At 41.5% G+C, this 20,807-nt stretch overlaps 1 pseudogene; it reads left to right on the top strand.

Moving 5' to 3' along the window:
• Window positions 1-233: 233 nt before the first annotated feature.
• Window positions 234-20,807, top strand: part of LOC141989095 (dynein axonemal heavy chain 3-like) — a 40,451-nt pseudogene continuing 19,877 nt past the window's right edge.

The raw sequence follows: 20,807 nt of genomic DNA, 5'->3' as shown, positions 1-20,807 counted from the left end.
GGCCCTGGGACAGAGCAAGTGGGGGCCCCTTCCCACCCCTTCTTCTTGCAGTCCCCCTGCCCATCCCACCCTCCTGGTGTTCCTGACAGGGAAATGGGGTCAGGGTGTGAGGGCAGCCATTTTTCCAGGGCCCCCCAATTGGCCGGGACCCCTGGGCACAGGTCCCGTTGGCCCAGTGGCTAATCCGCTACTGTTTCTAGTGTATATAGTAAGAAAATGGCATTGTCTGCCAGATGACTGCTCTGAGAAGGTAGGTGTACTATATTCTGTATGGTCACAGCTTTCCACGAGTTAGGTTGGGTGGCATAACCTAACCCAGCTAACCTTTAGCTTTCCTCTGGCACTAGTGAGTTACGTGATCAAATTAATGTTGCTCTTCACCCTGATGACAGATTGGAAGGAAAAAAATGAAACCATGGTTCTCTGTTCATTCTGTCTGTACCCCCATACTCTGTTCTAGTAGTCTAAGACAGGTTGATTTTTTTTTAATTGAATGACCCATTGGTACAAGCATTTACCTTGACTGCATGCACAAAGCAGGCATTTCTGTGCATATTTAGTAGGATTTCATAAACAAGTCTGGTATTTATATGTGAACTTTGCCCTTTATGTGTCAAACTTTCCATTTGCATGTACAAATACCTAATTTGTGTATAAAAACCACACAGAGATGTCCATTTTTGAAAAATAAATTGAGGCTATTAGGTATGAGAGTCAACACCCCATTGGGATGTATTAGGGCAGGGGTTTTTTAGAGCTATTGTTCCTGACTGTCCTGTGCTCTCAGAGAGCTTGACGCTGGTGGATATGAGGAAGATTTACTTTACAGCCTTAAAGGCTGCAAATTTTTACATTAAATTTTGCTAAAACCCATGGAACTCTCTCGGCAGTGTTGGTTCTTTGCACCACTGAGAACCAGCTCATCTTGCCTTTTGTTTTTACTGCTGTATGTTAGGATTTAGACAATAAGCTGTGAGGAGCTGGCATTTTTAAAGTTGTCACCCTCAGAGATCTTTAACAGAGACTTTGATCCCCAAAGTTATATATATATATATAATAGATTTGTTTTAGATGATGAAAGGCCAGAATTTTACTTTTATATTTCAGCAATAAATGAGGATCCCTCTGAACTGTTTAAAATAGCAATTCTTATTAATTGTAGGTGAAAGATTAAAGGGGATTTAAATAAGGGAAGTTAAACTGATTACTTTAGTGATGGCTCTGACTGCATATTCCTTTTTTCATTTTCTTTTTTCCAGTTTTCATTTCTTGTCTCATGACAGTCCTCTCTTTGATAGCATCATTTCTGACCTCTTCCCAAGGGTTGTCTTACCAACTCCTGACCATGGCATCCTGGATGTATCCATCAGGGAAATCATGCAGAAAATGAATCTGCAGCTTGTTCTCTGGTACATCAAGAAGATAATACAAGTCAGGCCATTTCTCTTCTAATTCTTTACAGCCTGAGTATGTCAACTGAGTTATTTGGTTTAAAAGTAATAGAAAAGAACTTGAAGCCATCCTAATATATTAATATTTGAAATGCATATGTAGCTTTTCTTCTAGTGATAGAATTGCTATTCTGTACCATTTAAACAACTTGATAAACACTTCTGGTGTGAAATCTTTACAAATGAAAATGGTTTCCCCCTGGAGGAAAAGAAAACTCCCTGTTTAGGTTTTCTTTATTTAGAGAAACTGCGATCTTGCCCTTTAGAAGAACTGCCTCCATTTTGTATAATTTATTGCATTTCATAACTTTTAGATTCATACCATAACTTCTTAGACTAAATTTCTACAAAGCCCTCCCTTTTGGGAGAAAATTTAAATCTTGTCCTTTTCGAGTGAAAAAAATTAGAATATGCACAGCTACTACTTTTATGGGGAAATGAGCGATCCCTCTGGGTTCAATATTTCATCATTATATATAAATGCAATTTTTTTTACAAGAGCTACAAAATCATGCTAGTTCGGCATGGTTTTATGTTGGTAGGAAGCCCTCTAGGGGGGTAAAACCTCTGCTTTGAAGGTACTTGCTGGGGTTCTTGAACAGCTGGAAGCAAACGGTCTAATGGATGAACATAGAGTGGAATATGTTTTCATCAGGCCAAAAGCTATCACTATGGGACAGCTGTATGGCGGATTTGATCCAGTTTCACAGGAATGGAGTGATGGTAGGTGTTTCAGAAAGCAGAACAGAGCTCCTGTAGTGAAAACTATTAACCATTTTAATTATATTTGCATGTTTAGCCTATTTTGTAGTGCAGTTTTCCAGAAGGGCTTGCCATTTGATTTCTAAGACTCAGGAGATTTGTTTGGGTGGTGTTTTGTTTAATCAATAGCTGGTGATTTTTTTTCATTGTAAAATTAACTTAATTTGTTTAAACCCACTTTTGAATTTGATAGCTAAATGGTAAGAGGACAAATTTCACATAGCCTATTTTTAATGTGGCTAAGTGGACTAAAAATAGAGTGACTGGTTCAGACAAACTTCTAGCTACTGCTTGCTTTGGGTTAAGAGAGTAGTCATGAAAGTATCTTTGCAGTGCAGGAATAAAAATAATAAAAGTGATAGCCAATTATGGAAAATCCTGCTCTGATTTACAGCCTCTCCAGCCTCATGGAAGTAAGGGTGTTGCCTGCTGTCAAGGCTGATTTCCCCACTCTGGCACTTCGAGTGCAGACGTTGGGGACCCACAAGGATTTTAAAAATTAATACTGGCCACTCCAGGCTTGTATTAAACTCCCAGGGTTACAGCTTCTCTCTGACCTTGGATGCGTAGATGCTGCCACCATCCAAGGGCAAAACCCCCCTTTTTGGAACCCAGGAAGGTGCACATGGGAATTCCTCCCTGTGGGGTACCCTCAAGCCCTTTCAGCCCCTCTCCAGGGAAGAGCTGAGAAAGATAACAAAGGAAATTAGCTGTTTCTCCAGCTAATTCAACAACATATGCACAAATCTCTTAGGACACCAAAAATCCAATCCTGTTCTTAAAAAAGATACATTTTATTAAAAACAAAAAGAAAGAATATACATCTGGAACTTAGGCTTTTGCTAGATATAAAAAACCCACTTACAAAAATTAAACATCAAGAATAACCTTCTTGAGGTCCAGCTTAAAGGTTACAAGCAAAACAAAAACATTTGGGGTTAGCACAGAGGAGTCCACAAGCCAATAAGAAATAAACAGAAATCAATCTAATTGTGTCTTTTTAGACATTTTCTGATTTATCAGTAGGTTTTAGGAATGATTTGATTATTTCCATACCTGACAAAAAGCTTTTTACAGCATAGTCCCACCCCTGTCTCTGCTCTGTCCCTTCTCTCTGGAGAACAACAACAAAACAGAAAAAGAGAAGTTTTTCCCAATTTTAAAAAGTTCTAGCCCTCCCGTGGGCTCTTTTGTTCAGGTGCCCATTCCTTTCCTTTTACTTGTGGACCTTACTGTGTAAAGCAAGTAGAGAACAGCTACTAAGAGGAATTTTATAGCTAACTGGCTGGCTGGGTGTCCATAAAAGGGAGCTGCCCCCTCCCCCCTCATTTATCACACCTGCATTGAAAATCAGGGCAGAATTTGGCCACTGGATTGAGATTGAAATTTAAATCCAGCTTTTTACAGTTTTTAGATATTGAGAGGGGGAAATTTATTAACTCAATCGTTTAAAGAATATACATGCTTCTTTCCTGTAATACATCCTCTTTCTAGCACTGCAATGAATTGAGTACCATAAGAAGATTGTTTTGTACTATATTTTAATCTATATCTAAACTGAACAGTGACAAGGGAGCATGAGGAAGAAGCGGTACAGAGAGGATGGGAAATGAATATCTTTTTGAAGCAAAGACATTTAACAAACAAGAATTTCCAAAATGAAAACAAACATGTGGCTTGAATCAGCAGTGCACAGTCATGAATGTTCTCATTTTCATAATGCCCTAGAAGCAAATATGCCATATGAGAAAGAAGCATAGTATATGACTCAATGGCAAAGGCAAGACAAAAAGGTCCCTTCATACAAACTGGATCCAGAAGTGTAAGACAATATTCAGTAATTAAGTTACAACATTAAAATATACAGTGGTGGCACAGAAAAGAGAGAGGCAAATTAATAAGCCAAGGCCAGGGCAAGTGACCGTATTGTTAGCAGTGTTTTGCAATGGTACGACGAGTCTGTCAGATGGGCGGATTCAGGAAGACTGTTGCAGGTGGTAAGAGTTTGGGAGGGGAAAGTCTTTTAATGAGAATAACAGGATTTTCCAAAGGAACAGAGAGAGTGAGGCAGCGCTAGGTTAGTGGAGGGAGGAAAGCAGAGAGACAGAGAAGGGATTTCACATTTAATGTTGTAATTTTGTGCCACATCCATCTCTTCATCAGTGAAGGGCTCGGTCATGCTTTTGTAGAGCTAGCTGTTGAGGCTCACAGTATTTTCCCTAGCAATGCGTTGCCCTCACATAAGGAAGTGTAGACAATAACTGAAAACTGTCCCAGTCACGCAGGCAGAAAGACAAGATGTGAGAGGGTGTGGTTTAAATAAGTTTCAACTTTGTTAACTTAACTCCTCTGGGAACTGTCCGGCAATAACCCATTCAGTGCAGGTCATCTCTCCTTCCCTAATCTGCTCACTTTGCAGAGGGTGGCTGTCAGCCTGCCATCCCTGGGGTCTAGCCCATTCCTGGGACCCCACTGCCCTCCCCTAGTATGAGTGTTAAGGGGCTAGGGAAAGAGGGTTGTCTCCTCACTGTACCAGACATAAGGAGCCCCAGCCATGATCCCCAGTTTCTTTAGGAGATGCTTTCTCCTAAGTCCACTACCAGTTCCAGTTTATCAGGGAATCTGCACTGCACTGGACACCTACCAAATTGTGACAACTTGAACTGTACCTCCTGACCTACCCACTGCATCCTTGGGCTGCTATGAGGAAGGCAAGAAAACCCACCCAGTCTGGCAGTGAGGGAAGAATTCCTTCCCAGGCCCTAAAAAGGTAACTAGTGCAATATCCACAGCAGAGCAAAAATCCCAGGGGTGGGAACCGTTGATCTGGGCATGCAATGGTGTCTCACTGCAGGCAAAAGGCTTATATGACCCCCGCTTGTGTATGTAGGAGCCAATGGGCTTCTGCTGAGCCCTCCTCCAACCAGCCAATCTGCTTGGCCAATGCCAGCCCCACTCCCAGCTGCTCTTCCCTCAACCCACAAGGGACCTGGCTTTTCAGAAAGGTGGGAGGAAGAAGAAAGATGAAAGAAGAGAACCCCTTTTCCTCCTGCTAGGCCAGACAAAGACTCCACACCTTTGAGGCTGTATAGGTCCATTTGTACTCCCTTTGGACAGTTGGTTCCACTCATGGCCCTACCGCACACCCTACATCTGTGTTCACAATAATCATCTGATATATGCAGGTCAATATGATCATTAGTGTAACAGGTGTAGCTATCAATAGAGATTGTTGCCTGATCTGAGGACTTCTTATCAAGCATAATGCAAACTACACTGACATAGACTGGGCAACAGAGTGCCATGGGTGGGGGGCAGGGAAGAGAAGAGAATAACAAATCAGAAAAACAGATAAAATAAAGATAAAAAAGGAGACGGTGTGATCAATTTTTGATTGTTTAGCTTTAATGGGACTACTTGGAGTGCATAAAGTTAAGTAAGCGCTTAAGTCTTATTGGGACATTTTTGTTTACGCAGGTGCACATCTTGCCATACATACTTTTAATTTATTTAATAAAATGGACAGTACTGGATTTCATAGCACAGCAAGGTAAAACCTGGGGACTGGTACCAGTTGAGTGGGGTTGTAGATTTCCTGAGTATTTTAGGATGGAACAAATGTAAAGAATATCGTATTTAAAATATTTTACATATTAAAAAACAAGGTTGGGGGGGCATGAAAGGATGTGAAAAGCTATAAAAACATTCACCAACAGATGAACTGTTGTTTTGCTAACTTGACTTTTTCCTGTGTGTGAAATGTTTTAGATCAGATATCAGGTTTTGCTTTAGGAAAGTGGTAAAATTAAATTACACATGCTATGTTGATGGTAAAAGTTAATAGAAATTTTAATGAAAGTGCAAACTACATAGGGTTTGAACTCAATATCCTTGAAATATAAGGACTTTATCCCCCCCAGCGACACAGCTTTTGGTAACATCCAAAAACATGAAACGTGATTTTCAAGGGATCAGGAAGAGCAGAGTTAATACTCTACATGAGATGCTCCTTCTTATTAAAAAAATTGCATTAATTAAATGCAATTAAATTAAATTAAGAGTTGAAAATGTAGTGATCCAGTTATTATTATTTTTCCTAGTGTAGACTACATTTTAGTAGAGCAATCACCTCCTCTCCAAACATCTCAGTTATGATTGCACAACATCCCTGGAGCAACTGCAATAAATGTGTACATAGAAAAGTAATATTAGGAAAGTATTTACATATTTTAATACACTAAGATTTGTATGTCTTCTGTCACTGTCACACTGTTGGCGCTATAAAATAATAAATTGTGCAACTTCAATGAAGGATCAAATGGTGTCTGCAATATGTTCCGTATTCAGCACATTTGCAGCCACAAAATATTGAAGTGGCTGCTTCCGTGAGCTGCTCAGAGCAAAAAGCAGGGGAACAGGGCAAGGTGTGTGGGCACAAATCTTGTCCCCTCCCCGACAGAATCATCATGGGGGAAATCTGTGGAGCAGAACCTCAGCTGGTGCAATTGTGTAACTGGCAAATGGTGTAGCTGACGGATATTCCCCTGAGACCAAATCTATGTTTCCCACCTGCTATGCAGAAAAAATCCCCGCTGGAGACAATTTGGACCTATAGGTCCATATAACCTGAAATACAGTTTGGACATATGGCTCAGTTGCCTGCAGCTAAAATATCAAAATAGAATTGTATAATGTCTCATTTAGATGACAGGGATGCTGTTAACATGTTGCAAGAATAATAGCTTAGTACCGTGTACTGAAGCAGACAGGAGATGTTTCTTCTTATGTTCTATTCATAGCTTTTTTATTTAAATTTTAAAATACACTTTTCAAACTCAATTCTGCCAATCTATGCAGGATGGCTACATTTCAAGTACTATTTATTTATTTAGCTCTATTCAAGTCCTGATCTGTAAAGCATTTAAGCACATGTGTAAGGCCTATAGGCTCCAATAGTACCTAAGCATATGCTTAAAATTAAGCACGTGTTTAAATGCTTTGATGAATAGGGATGCACTTAAATATGTCCTTAATGTTAAGCATGAGCTTAAATGTTTTTGGGCCCAAAATGTGCTATCTAATATTCTAGGTCAGCAGTTTTCAAACTGTGGGTTGGGTCGGGATCCTTTTAATGGGGTCGCCAGGGCTGGCGTTAGACTTGCTGGGGCCTGGGCTCAGGCTTTGGTTTCAGCCCTGGGCGGCGGGATTCCGGTTACAGGCCCCCTTCCCACCCGGGGCTGAAGCCCTTGGGCTTTGACTTTGGCCCCCTCTGGCCCGGGGCAGCGGGGCTTGGGCTAGCTCAGGCTTCAGTCCCCCCTCCTGGGGTCATGTAGTACTTTTTGTTGTCAGAAGGTGGACACAGTGCAATGAAGTTTGAGAGCCCCTGCTCTACGTGCAAATATGGCTTTTTAAAGCTCATGGAAAACATTCAACTGGATCAATATCCACAGAAAAGTTCCTCTTCAGCCCACCAAGAACTGTACATAGACATTGCATGAAGAAGATGCAGATGATGACTGGAAACTGGAAATTAAATGTCATCAATTCCCAATCTGGCTTTTGAAAAACCTGCCTTGGAAGTTCTGTTCCTTCACACGAATTTCTCAATGAGTATTGCAGTAAATTCCCCTGTGTGATTTAAAATAATTGGCTATTTTGTGTGGAGAAGGGAAGTAACTGCTTCAGTGCAGCAATGTAATTCATCAGGGGAAATTTACATGGGTGCAGAGGGCCAACACAAGAGTGTCCACACGGTTTAAAATCTGCAGTAGGGGGATAGACTGTGGAGCAGCAATGGAGGGGAGGTCTCTGCACCCCTGTACATTGCGGAAGTAGTCTCCATGCTGTCCCTGTAAGGGTCATTGTGGACAGTGGCACTGGAGATGGGGTCAAGGTTGGCCATGAGATCCAAAATCATGTGAACCCAGTGGTCCCCATATCCTGTGAAAGTGAAGCTGAGGGGCTGAAACCAGTATTCCAGCCTATAGACGGGTCCCAGGATTGTCTCTACAGTGCCACCTCCTTACATGCACACTTCACATGTCTAAAGACCGATTGTGCAAGCTTTGTAGAAGTGAAATGAATGTCCTGCTAGCTGCACAATTACCAATTTCTTTCACAGGAAACAGAGATGAGCTAAACTAATTCAGAAAAGTCCCAGTTCCTCTGAATGTGGGTATAGGGCTGGATACTCCCACAAAGCACAGGGTAGATCCTGAGAGGTGCTGAGTACCAACAACTCCGAGCAAAGTCAATGGGAATTGTGGATGCTCATTACCTTTAAGGATTCAGGCTTCCCATCTGCAAGAGAACACTATAGTGTTTTGCTGTTCACATTAACTCTAAGTGAGGTTTTGTAAAGGCTTTCCCATATGCCCAAACCCCCTTGTTCTGTCCTGTTAACACTGTGACTTTCCAGAATGGCCAGCAGCAATTTCAGTTTATCGCACACTGTGAGTAAAACAACATTGCTTGTCTGGCATCTGTTGAAATAAACAACATGAAAATGTTTTCCTTTACAGTGCTACTTAACAGTGCTTCTCATTTTTTAAATCAGTTAAGAGATATCTGGAATCGGAATAGATGAGTTCTCTCTCATCATCTGTAAAAACAACAAGAAGCATTGATAAGGAAGGCAAAATTAGAGCTGTGCAAATAACAGATTTTTCAGTTCACTGGCAATTCTGAAAAATAGGGGAAAAAGTTTGTTTTGCATCAACCCAAAAATAATTTTTAATTATTTTTTGGGGGACAAAACACAGTTGAAAAAAATTGCTGCTGATTGAATGAAACTTTCCATTTTGATTTTTAACATTTTAAAACACTATTTAATTTTTCAAATAAAATTAAAGGAAATAGCAAAACATAAAGTTGTTCTGAATAGAAAAACCGAGATGTTTCATTCTGAAAATGTTAAAACAAAACGTTGAGACTTTTTTGGAATTTTGTTTTAAGTTTTAATTTTGACCAAAACAATTCACTGAAATCAGCACAAATTCACAAGCGTTTCAGTTGAACCAAATCTATGTTTTTCTCTGAGAGACTCAGGAGGCTTGTGGCTGGACACTGAATGGCAGGAAGGCCTTCTGGGCCTGATGCAGCTACACTTTCTCAATTTGCTCTGGGTACTGTTAACCTGGAAAGGAGGGGTATGTTACCCCAGAATTTGATCAAGCTAATTGCAACCATATTCTGTGCATTCTGCCACCATGAATTAATAAAATAGAATGCCACCTAGTTAAGGGTTAATTTGAACAAGCAAGGCTTCTGGCGGCAAGGTCAAATGCTAACTGCAGGCTTGCAGTTTCTGCTAATCAGAATGGAAGGAGGGGAGAAAAGAGTCAACAAACTGAGACTGAAAGAAAATAGGTGGATGGAGACCTTGAGTTTAGGCACCTTTGATCTTGAAGCTTATTATGACTTGGGCCCTACCAAATTCACGGCCATGAAAAATGTGTCCCGGATCGTGAAATCTAGTCTTTTGTGTGCTTTTGCCCTATACGATACAGATTTCACAGGGGAGACCAGCGTTTCTCAAATTGGGGGTCCTGACCCAAAAGGGAGTTGCAGAGGAGTCACAAGGTTATTTTACGGGGGGTAGCAGTATTGCCACGCTTACTTCTGTGCTGCCTTCAGAGCTGGGTGGCCAGAGAGCAGCAGCGGTTGGCCGGGCGCCCAGCTCTGAAGGCAGCGCCCCACCAGCAGAAGCACAGAAGTAAGGGTGGCAATGCCGTACCAGGCCATCCTTACTTCTGTGCTGCTCCTGGCAGTGGCTCTGCCTTCAGAGCTGGGCTCCCGGCCAGCAGCTGCTGCTCTCCAGCTGCCCAGATCTGAAGGCAGCGCTGCCTCCAGCAGCTGTACAGAAGGGGAGTGGTACTGCAACTCCCTCTGCAATAACCTTGTGACACCCACCCACCCCCCACAACCCCTACAATTACGACACTGTGAAATTTCAGATTTAAAGAGCTGAAATCATGAAATTTACTATATTTAAAATCCTATGGCCGTGAAATTGACCAAAATGGACTGTGAATTTGATAGGACCCTAATTATGACTAAGATTATTAGGAATGTTTTGTTGATAAGTAGTTTATTGAAGTTAGGAGAGGCGACGACTCAGTAGTGGTCACTATGAGCTGGATGTTTTGTACAAGTTAGTTATAAAAAAACTAGATAATAGAGTGTACTTTGGAGCAGTTCTCTGAAGCTATCTTGAGAGATTTTTTTCCTGACACTAAACTCCCTGGTGGAGAAGCAACCAGCCATTGCTGAACTGCTGCTAATTACTCAATACCATCTGATGTTCTAGGTGATTATTTAGGATGTGCTAAAGCTATTGCTTATGTCTGTTTGTGCTTAAATCGAATAAATAGTAGTTTTAGCTAAGAGCACGCTTACTTGTATTAATCTTTCATCAGCCAGAAGCGCTGTGTGCCCATTGATTTATCCCTGACGCCGCATGGCAGTGAAACGGTTAAATTACCACTGCTTTGGGTTCTGAAAACCATGGATAACACATCTGGTGAGACAGTTGCCGGGAGCGATGGAGGGGGGGACAATTGATACAATTAGTTTGTTTGTTTGCAATAGTGGAGGGGGACAGCAGAACAGGGTCACAACCTGTAATTTTCCACGTTGTAGCCCGTGAATTGATTTACGGTCACATTCCATTACTGATTCAGGGCTCAGGCTGACAGCATGGTTGGGTTAGAAGATATGTCAGAAGGAAAGGGAACATCTGGAAAGAAAGAAAAGCTGGAAATGATAGCAGCTTGGCAGATTTTATACAGGAGCATGATAATGGTCTCTGGAAGCCTGGAAGCTTTACTGGTCCTGGAGCATTCCTGCAGCTCTATAAGCAGATGGTAGTGATGATAGTAGATAAAAGAGAGAAAGCAGTTAAAGGCAGAAATAGAGGAGTTAAAGAAAGAGAACATTGAGAAAGACAAAGAAATATACAGCGTGAGGGCAGCTCAGAGAGTGGCACTGCAGAAGCAGTGGTGTGACAGTGAGCAAGAGAAGAATAGGTTGCAGCAGAAGTGTGTGGATTGAAACAGCAGACAATGGAGAGTGAAGGAATTGTTAGGGCCTTACTAAAGAATTCCCGGGATAAGACCTAGGCAGATGACAGGGAATGTAAGAGACAAAGTTGTACTCTCAGAACCATGTTGGGAGAGCAAAAGGGAGGTTGCAATTTGAGAGAGTCGTAGCCTAGGAAGGGGCGGGCAGGTCAGAGGAGGATGTCTATTCATATCCTTCTCAGTATGAGAGGAGCTTCCTTTTTCCTTGGGCTCTTCTGGGCAGTCCCCATATGGACCCTTACTTGAAACACTGGAAGAGCTGCAGACACCCATGCCCATAGCCCCCACGGTAAGGAATATTGGTCCGCCACAGAGGTAACCAAGCAGGGGAAGAATGGGTAGAGGTCAGGTCCTTCACCCCTGACCAGGCTAGTGCCACAGGAAAATTGGTTGGCCCATTAACACAGAGCACAGCCTTGGGATGGCTAGCAAGGATAGCTGGCACCCCTGTCTCACTCCGGCAGCAACTCCCACTCTCCTCTCAGATCGAGGATAGGGGTATGGGTTTGCAGATTCTTTGGCCCACGGAGCCCACTTCTAGATTTGTTGTTGCTGTCTGTACTTTTCTTGGCTTAGGTTTTCCTTTCTCCCTAAGTCATTCTATACACACACACACACACACACACACACACACACTACCCCCTTCTTTCACTCCCTCTCTCTATGCTTCTTGTCTCTTCCCCTTCTCTCCGCTTTCTCTCTCCCCCTCCCGCTCCTTCTGCTTATTCCTCCCCCCCACCACTTTTTTTTCTTTTTGTGTGCTTTTTGTTTTGAAAGTTAAGCCACAGTTGGCTTTACTGAAAGTATTTTATTGAAATTGGAGTATCCCACTCATATAATCTCAAGTCATATTCTTTACCACATCGATAATCCACACCTGCATTTGCATGCCAGGGCCAAGGAAATATTACTCTGAAGGGCACCAACAGCCTGTAGGAGGTGGAGGTGGTCCTCTTCTTGGGATTGCTCCTATTCCTCTAAACCTGTGCCACCCCATCCTGTATGGAGCTTAGTGGATCTCAGGATACCTTCAGGAGTTGCTAAATCCTTTAGGTGTTGACCCATTGTGTTTATTTAGTCGCAACCACCTCCTCATTTATGCTATGTGTTTGGACATATTGCTGTTGTCTATGTCTACATTTCTAAGGCGCTGATTCACCACAGCAATCAGGAACAGAGCTGAAAGCTGATACTGAAAGGTCCATGAAGGCCAAATTCAGAGGATATCCTCTTAGGAAAGGAAATATTCCCAATCAGGCTTCTAGCCATGGAAGTAGACATCAGACATTAAAATCCTAATATTATTATATACACAAAAGCCATTTGGGTAACTTCTCAAGATTTCTAAAATGTGCAAGGTAAAAATTTTCTCTCCCTTCATTGCCTATACAGTGGTATTTGTGCTGCTAAGACATGAGCTGGTTTCATAGACAAAGGGATAAGAAAAACAGTTCATTTAAAAGAAAATGCTTTAAAATATTTCTAAAATACATTTTCTGCAAAATATGTGGTATATACAGAATACATTATTCAGGAATAATGTGACTATCCAGAAACTGGGACTATCCAGGACTGGAGACTAGGACTGGCTGGGCAAGGAGACTGAGACTTGGAGGTGGGTCAAGGGGAAAGGACAGGAGTGGGGACTGGGAACAGTCATGGGAGAGACAGATTGGATGAGGATCCAGTTGTGTGTGAGACTGGGATTGATTCAACAAGGAGGCTGGCGGCAGTGGGGACAGGAAAGAGGAGCCTAGGGACAGAGGGAAGGGAGACAGGTACTCAGATGGGGAGCCTGGGACTGGGATGAGAAGCCGGGGCGTGGAAGGGAGAGGACTGAGAGAGAGAGAAAAAATGCTGAAGGGGAAAATAAGCAACTAAAACCAGAAAATAATCAAAAGAATGGGGGAAATTGCTTGATAAGAGACAAGGAGGGTGGACTTAGAGAAAAAATATGTAAAATTGTAAAAAAGCTTCTCTGGGAAAACACAAACACCAAAAGCATCTGAGAAAAGGAGAAAGAGACACAAGAGAAAAGAAAAAGTGAACTGAACAGAGGGGGTTGGGGGAAAAACAAAGTACACATAATTTATTCAATAGAAGGTTTGCTGCCAAAATGTTGTGATGAAATATACACATAATTGAGCAATAAGGCATGACAGAATGCGATTAAGGTCTAATAATTACACAACTTGGTGTTTGTTAGGTACGAGGACAAAGGCTGAAGCTTGTTGACTGCCAAGATTTCTTTATTTGGTTTACAGATTTCTGCATTTACTCTGCTCTTTTTTCAGCATTACCCTCCTCCCCCGTTTTTACACCCTCTGTGCTCTTTTTGTGTACACCTGCTTCCCTATTAAATCGTACATGGGCAGTGCCATTAGCTTCTTCCCATTGCACTGCAGCCATTACACTCTTCTTTGCACATTCCAATAGAGATCTGTATGAGACACCCCCATGGATCTTTATTTGTCTATCTCACTATATATATATCACACGCATAAAAACTATATTAAGAGAAAATGATTAAGGTTGCGATGTTAAGCACTCAAAAGTTAGGAAATGTCCGATGCTTCAGAAGAGATTAGTTTCTGTTTGGGAATCACTAAGAGGACATGGTGAAAATGATTGAAGAAAAAATCAAGCTGGTGGACTGTGTGAAGAAGATTAAGAACAAAACTGCAAATAAGGCTGAATTCGTAACTTGCTCTGTGTCTATTTAGCTGAGTCTGTTTGCAAAAGTTCAGCTGTCATCCAGTGGAAAAGCAGACAAGTTTGAGATTAAATTGAGAATTAGCAATGTGCAAAATGGGAATGCTGGAGCATTCTAAACAAGGAACCGCTATTTTTTTATTCTAAATGAGAGCTATCAACTTGAAGAGCAAATTGAACCTTTATTGTCTGAGCCTGATGGCTTCCCTGAAAAAGTCTTCAATTTGTGAGCATAAATACATTAGATTTTGAGGCACTATACTGGTACTATAATGATGGGGGCCCTATAAGTATCAAGGCTACATTGAGCAATAGATTTTATTCCTCCAAAATCTACACTCGCACTTTAGAATCTTGGAAAATGAACTTGGAAAATATGATTCTGGAGTGCATACTGATGGTTTTTCTGACCTTTAATTCTCTATATATCAACATTTAGCCTTATTATAAATTGAATCTACTGAAAAGAAAAAATAGACCAGAGCTGGAAAGTTTGAATGTGGAACGGAATCGGAATTTAAACTTACTTAGAGGTCCTGGGTGTTCATATTGGTTGATGCAGCTCAAATTATTTTAGACATAAGCCTGAGTCACAGAATTCAGATCCAGAGCTGGATTTGGACTTCCCCAAAGGTTTTGATTCGTGGTTTATGGATTTGATAATCTGGTTTGGGTTTAAAAGCCATAACATTATTCATACAAGTGAACGGGAGAGACCCAGGCTTTTGTATAATTATCTTGTAGCTATCACAGCTTTCAGCTGAAAGCAGGGGACAATCCTATTTCTTTCTCAACACTAAGGATGCAATGACATTTGTGCAATCTAAGTAACTGGTGGGAGTGACGTTTTCTAAAAAGCCATCAGATCAAGGTGAGGACTCAGACTGAATTCTAACCAATGAAAATTGTTTTCCTTCTTTCCAGTTCATGGGAAATTTTCATGTAATTTGCAACAGGTAGCTGTGGATGAATGGATAAAATACAATTTCAGGGGGACCAGATTTTTCTAGCTTGTCCTGGCTAATATTTGTTTTCTGTACAATCTCTCTCTCAGGTAGGCTCCTAAAATGAGATGATATCTTTCCCCAGACGGAGGTAGGAGGAAATTATTTTCCTTAGTAACAAACATATACATAATGTTTAAATGTTTCTTAAGTTATCATAGCAAGTCAAAATAGGGGGGAGGGATAGCCCAGTGGTTTGAGCATTGGCCTGCTAAACCCAGGGTTGTGAGTTCAATCCTTGAGGGGGCCATTTAGGGATCTGGGGCAAAAATTGGGGATTGGCCCTGCTTTGAGCAGGGGATTAGACTAGATGACCTCCTGAGGTCCCTTCCAACCCTGATATTCTATGAAATGCATGGGGCCAGAGGTCAGGCCCAATATTAGAGCCAGATTCTTAAAAGAGCTCAACACCCAGCAGTCCCCACTACTGCAATCTTTTGAAAATCTGTCCCAGATTGTGGGTGTTGAGCTAGTTTTGAATTCTGGCCTTAATATGTTGTTAGTATGTGAGGAAACCATGGTCATTGACAGTGAGAAGGGAACTTTACTATCTGCAGTCAGTTTTACTCCTGCTTTGTGTTGTTAAGGTTTGTTTAGTAGTGTTGGGCCAAATTCACTAGGGGTTTAGGCTGGGATTTTTAAACGAGCCTAAGTGAGTTAGGCACTCAACACCCATTGAAATTCAGTGGCAGTTGGATGCCCAAGGCTTGATGGTGGCATAAGTGACAAGTGGTGCGTAAATGGGTCCAAATACAGTAAATGGGGTGGTAGTATAATTTGCAACAATTTCGTGGGGGTAAAATAGGCCATTTCTCTGATGGTGTAAATAGGTGCAGCTCCATTGAATTCAGTGCTGTTTTACCCATTGACAGCAGTAGAGATTTTGACCCAATGAGTACAATTTACAAGCAAATGGAGAGAAGGGGGTATAACAGGAAAACGAGCTAAGAGGAAGGTATAAGTTAAAGGGTGAGGAGGGCCTGTTTCATTATACACCCTGCTGTAAGTTGCTTTACCAGCTACACTCCCATAGTGAGTTAGTTACCCTAGTTGGACTGTATACATTGCATGCTGCATAGTGAACTTGCCAGTCTTGGGATATTTTAAGGGCGCATCTGCGCAGAGACTTAGGGTATGTCTACACTGCAATCAGACACCTGTGGCTGGCCTGTGTCAGTTGACTTGGGCTCGTGGAGCTCAGGCTCATGGGGTTGTTTAATTGAAGCATAGACGTTCAGGCTCATGCTGGAGCCTGAGCTCTGAGACCCTCCCTCCTGTTGCTATCCTAGCTTCCCTAACCTGCATATTCACCTTACACTTACACCTGACAGCAGTAGTACTTGTCTCCAGCACCCACGCTTCATCCTGTCTGGCAGCATGGACATTTCTTGCCTGCTTTATTATAAGGTGACTGCTCCCTTCCTATTATTCTCCCTGTTAATGAAGCGGGACTGAAGGGTGCTCAACACTTCCCCATCCACTCCCAAGAGCAATGAGCTCTCCTAGTGAGGCTTCTCTTGCCCCTCAGAGGGTGCCATGGGACTGCCTGACCCTGCTAGTGCTAGAGGTAGGCCTACGGGGCTCCTTCTCAAATAAGAACCGGGTGTGGTCTCTGCAGTCCCCCAAAGCACTTATTTTTGTGTGCATGACTCTCATAGTGGGCAGTTCTGATCGCAGTTTTCCTTAGTATTTTATTAAGTGAGCACCAAGGAGAATGCAGTAGTTTACATAGAATGAGAAAAGAACCTGTTTCTGCACCTCACCTTTCCCTGGGTTACACTCAAAGTTATACAAAGGTGCTCTGGAAAATCCAGCAAGTTCAACCTCCATTATTTTCCTGTGGTGCCTCCCTGCCCTGATATTGGTGCCACAAGGCAGAGTGCCAAGAAATCCATCAGTCTGGCAGCTGTGGGCTTTTTCACGCTGATCCAGTAAATATTTGCTGGGCCATTTGCGCCATCTGCCACACAAATGTCAGTCAAGGGGAGGATAGAAGACACCTGGGGATAGCCGTGTTGAAACACCATTTAAAATGGAAATACCAGTTCCAGTGGCTATGAGAACAAAGATGCCAAGGCAAGAAGTGAGGAGGAGGTGAAGTCACAAATGATACAATTCCTGACTCCTAGAGGATCTTCCACATTCATTTTTCCATCATCCCCTCCCTCCTTCCTGCTTTATAGCTCCTCTGAAAATGAATACGGTGGTGTAAAATAGCTCTAAACCTTTCCACAGACATCAGTGAATTCAGGGAATCAAGGACACAGAATCATGGCTCTGCACTGGGGATGGGCAAACTAGTTTGGATAATGAATGGGGGGGAAACAGAATCTTTGTCCAAAACTAACAACAAAACCGGCTCTTCTGTGGTTTGAGAACACTTTGGTTATCACTTTTGTTACCATCTTATTTTCTCTTTCAAATACGTTCGGATGCTGCTGCATTTCCAGCCACAACCAGGAGGAGTGAATATATTGCTCAGTGAGCTATTATTCTGACGTGGCTAGTATGCCCAAAGCAAAGAAACATTAAAAGTCATGTGAGAGAGACTGATTCCCATTTTGCTTTCCAGGCCAAAGAGGTTCAGATACACTGAAACATGCTGAAGGTAAATATTTGAGGTCTGATGTGCCTCTCATTTATACTGATTTTAACCTCTGTCCATCTCCTTGGATTTGAAGGGAGTCAGTCCTGAGTCACACTTGTATAAAAGACAGAAGGATCAGGACACAGAACTTTAGAATGCTTATCCTCCTAATGGAACCAACCTTTTTGGAGTTTGTTAGATACATACAAGATTAATTAGTATTCACAAAAGTTTTAGCGATTATATATGCCCCAGGGAATCCATGGGCGTTGGAGGAATACACTGTGGTAGGCAGGAAGGAAACAAGAAGCTATTATATCTTGAAAAGGGCTTGTATCTCACACTGATGGATGCAATATAAAAACCTAGGTAGACTAATTTTGTGATGGATTATGTTTTCTCTTTCTGTGAAACACAAGGCAAACCAGTGAAATGCAGTATGTTAGGCACCCACCACTCTGTTGCTGCTGCTTGACTTAGAATTGTTCAAGTGATTGAGAAATTGCTGAATTTCACTTTGCCCCACTGAAGCATTCTCACGACATTTGCCATAGTAGCGAATCATGGTACCAAAAAATGAGGCATTCATGTCAAGACAGCAGAACAATGACTCACAAACACTGACAGCAACTGGAAATCAAATATTCAGTATTGGGAGCAGTGTTTGCTAATGGAAGAATGGCTGTTTCCATAGAAAACCGCAGAGAAAACTTGGCTCTCCCTTGGCAAAGTGATAAAGTAAGCTACCACCAATGACTATCTTGGATAACAAGGATTATTAAATCAAGATGTATCACTTTTCATATTAAGCATATCTAGTTTATACATTTCAAATTAATATTTGTGAAGGAATTTAATTATTATAGATCATAGATCAAACCTTTGTACAATAAAAAGTTGAAAACAATAAAAGTCTTTATGATCAGCTCAATTTTCTGGTGATACTTTGCTGACAAAGAGAAAATGGTCAAATTGTATCTTTTTGCTAGTGTGATGGGGAAGTTTAAAAAACACCCTACTATTGTGGGAAAATTATAAATAAGTCAGGCATTGGTAAGAAATAACTGAATAGTATTCAGGAAACCTACTTTACTTGTTCATATTTTTAGTGGGGGGGACAAAACTATTTTTACAACATATGAATTTTTTCTGTGTTTGCTGTTAGATATTTTTCATGTTGTTAGGGAAGAGAAGTAAGAGAAGTGTTAATTTTCTTCTTTGCTGTTTGTAGGGGGACAATGAATTCATTCACTTCCCTAAGACATGGAAAAGAGAAAAAGTAAACTAACTAAAACTAAACTAATGTTGATAGGCAAATCAGTGGCACACTTTCTTCCTTCCATGCTTCCTTTGATGTTGTGTAGGCTATCTGTGTGAAAAGGAATTGTTACACCAGAGGTGAAGTCATGCTAGTGGAGTAGGAAGAGGATATAGAGGTGAGTGAGTCTGAGACTGTTATCTGTCTATTGTTTGACAATACAAAAGGTAATCTTTAACTCAACCCTGTCTGTCATTCATATGTATTCCACATTCCCTGCAGCCCAGGCCATCTGTCACCCTCACTCAACCTGAGAATTCTGATGCCCACCTCTAGGAAATGGAAAGCATATATTAAAAATAATGAGCATTGCTTTTTGAAGTGTGCTTTTTGCAAAAGCTCCCATTGATGGGGGTGGCTTATTTATTTGTTCAGATTGCTTATTTCCTGTAACATTATGTAACATTTGTAAAAGACTTGCCAGCTATCAGCTGTTAATTGATTTATCATGAGGGGGAGAAGGTCAGTCTCTGGTTCTTTCGAATTTTGTTTTCAGACAATTTCTTTATCATCTTTATACAATGGGCTCACTCTCCATTCACTCCTTTACTCCTTGCTATTACAAGGAGGCACTTTTCTCTCCTTCAGGATGATCAACACCCAGATCCAGCGAGAAGTTAAAAGTCACAGTTCCCCTATATGCTTATCTGCCCTGATTGCCCACAGTGGTCACAGACTAACTAAAGGGATCATATCCTTAGAGATTACTAACACTGAGACATGAGAGAGTGTTCTGATGTGCTCCCATACCATTACCACAGTGGACCAGCCACATGAAAAATGGAGAGAAAATGCTATGTATTTTCCTAAAAGGAATTTACAGTCTCTGAAAGACAACCAAGTTTGCTAATTTGTGTCTGCATAATGACCACCTCTAGGAGATGGTTCACCATATAATATGTGATCTTTTCTTAGGATCCTCACTGTTAACGCTGCGCAGGCAGAGCAAACACGTACAGTGCCATGATAATTCTGCTACTGAATGGCCATCATACACTTTGGCATTGCGCAGTCCGTTTATATTGTACTTTTTTGGGTGATTGACTATTGGTTGGGGGCTAGGACACAACTACTGTATTAATCTTAATTCACATTTTTGTGGTTCATTTTGTCTATAGTGTCATTACATGAGGACACCCTAAAGACAGTGATTTCTTTAAAACTCCAGACAATTAGATCCCACACGTAGTGTCCATGAAGTTCCAAGACATTCACTGAATTACAAACTTGGCAGTCTGAAATACCTATAAATGCCACATTTTCCTTATCTGCCTTGTTCTGGTGGCCTAGTCTTGGCATAGAATTAACAACAGGTGTGATCAAGTGTAAAGAGACCTTTGGTGCCAGCGCTTTAGTTCTCGTTCAGTGTGAGGATCTATGGCAGAAAAGATGGCACTTGCAGGGTTAGGCAGAGTGCCATGTAAAGCTTGGCACAAATCTTCTATGCCAAGGTTCTGGGCAACTTTTGAATGGGCACTGTGCCTTCCAAACAGATGGACATGAACATAGGCAGGCAAGAGACCATTTATTTATATCAGCTTTGTTTGCTGAGGAAATTATTGCAAATTGGAGACATCAAAACTTCATTCTGTACAAAGCTTCTGCAGCTGTGATTGAGAGGATGTATCATTGCAAGTCCAGCTAGATTAATTTTGAAAAATAAGAACAATATATCTGCAGGACTTAGGGACATCTTGTTGGCTCTGTATAATTACTTCGAGTTTTGCACAGGAGTGGTGAAAGTTAATGAGCTTCCACCTTCGGTCCCCTCTTTGGCTCTTCATGGGAATGAGCCAAATGAGCTTTCACAGCCAGTTAAAATTTAGCCAGAATAGGCCAGTCAGGTGTAGAAACCTGCTCTGTGACCTTTTCCATAAAGAAGGCTATGAAATT

Source organism: Natator depressus, chromosome 1, assembly GCF_965152275.1.
Source record: "Natator depressus isolate rNatDep1 chromosome 1, rNatDep2.hap1, whole genome shotgun sequence".
Taxonomy (NCBI): Eukaryota; Metazoa; Chordata; order Testudines; family Cheloniidae; genus Natator; species Natator depressus.
Note: the sequence above shows the minus strand (reverse complement) of the source record. Positions and strands in the feature narration are given on the sequence as shown.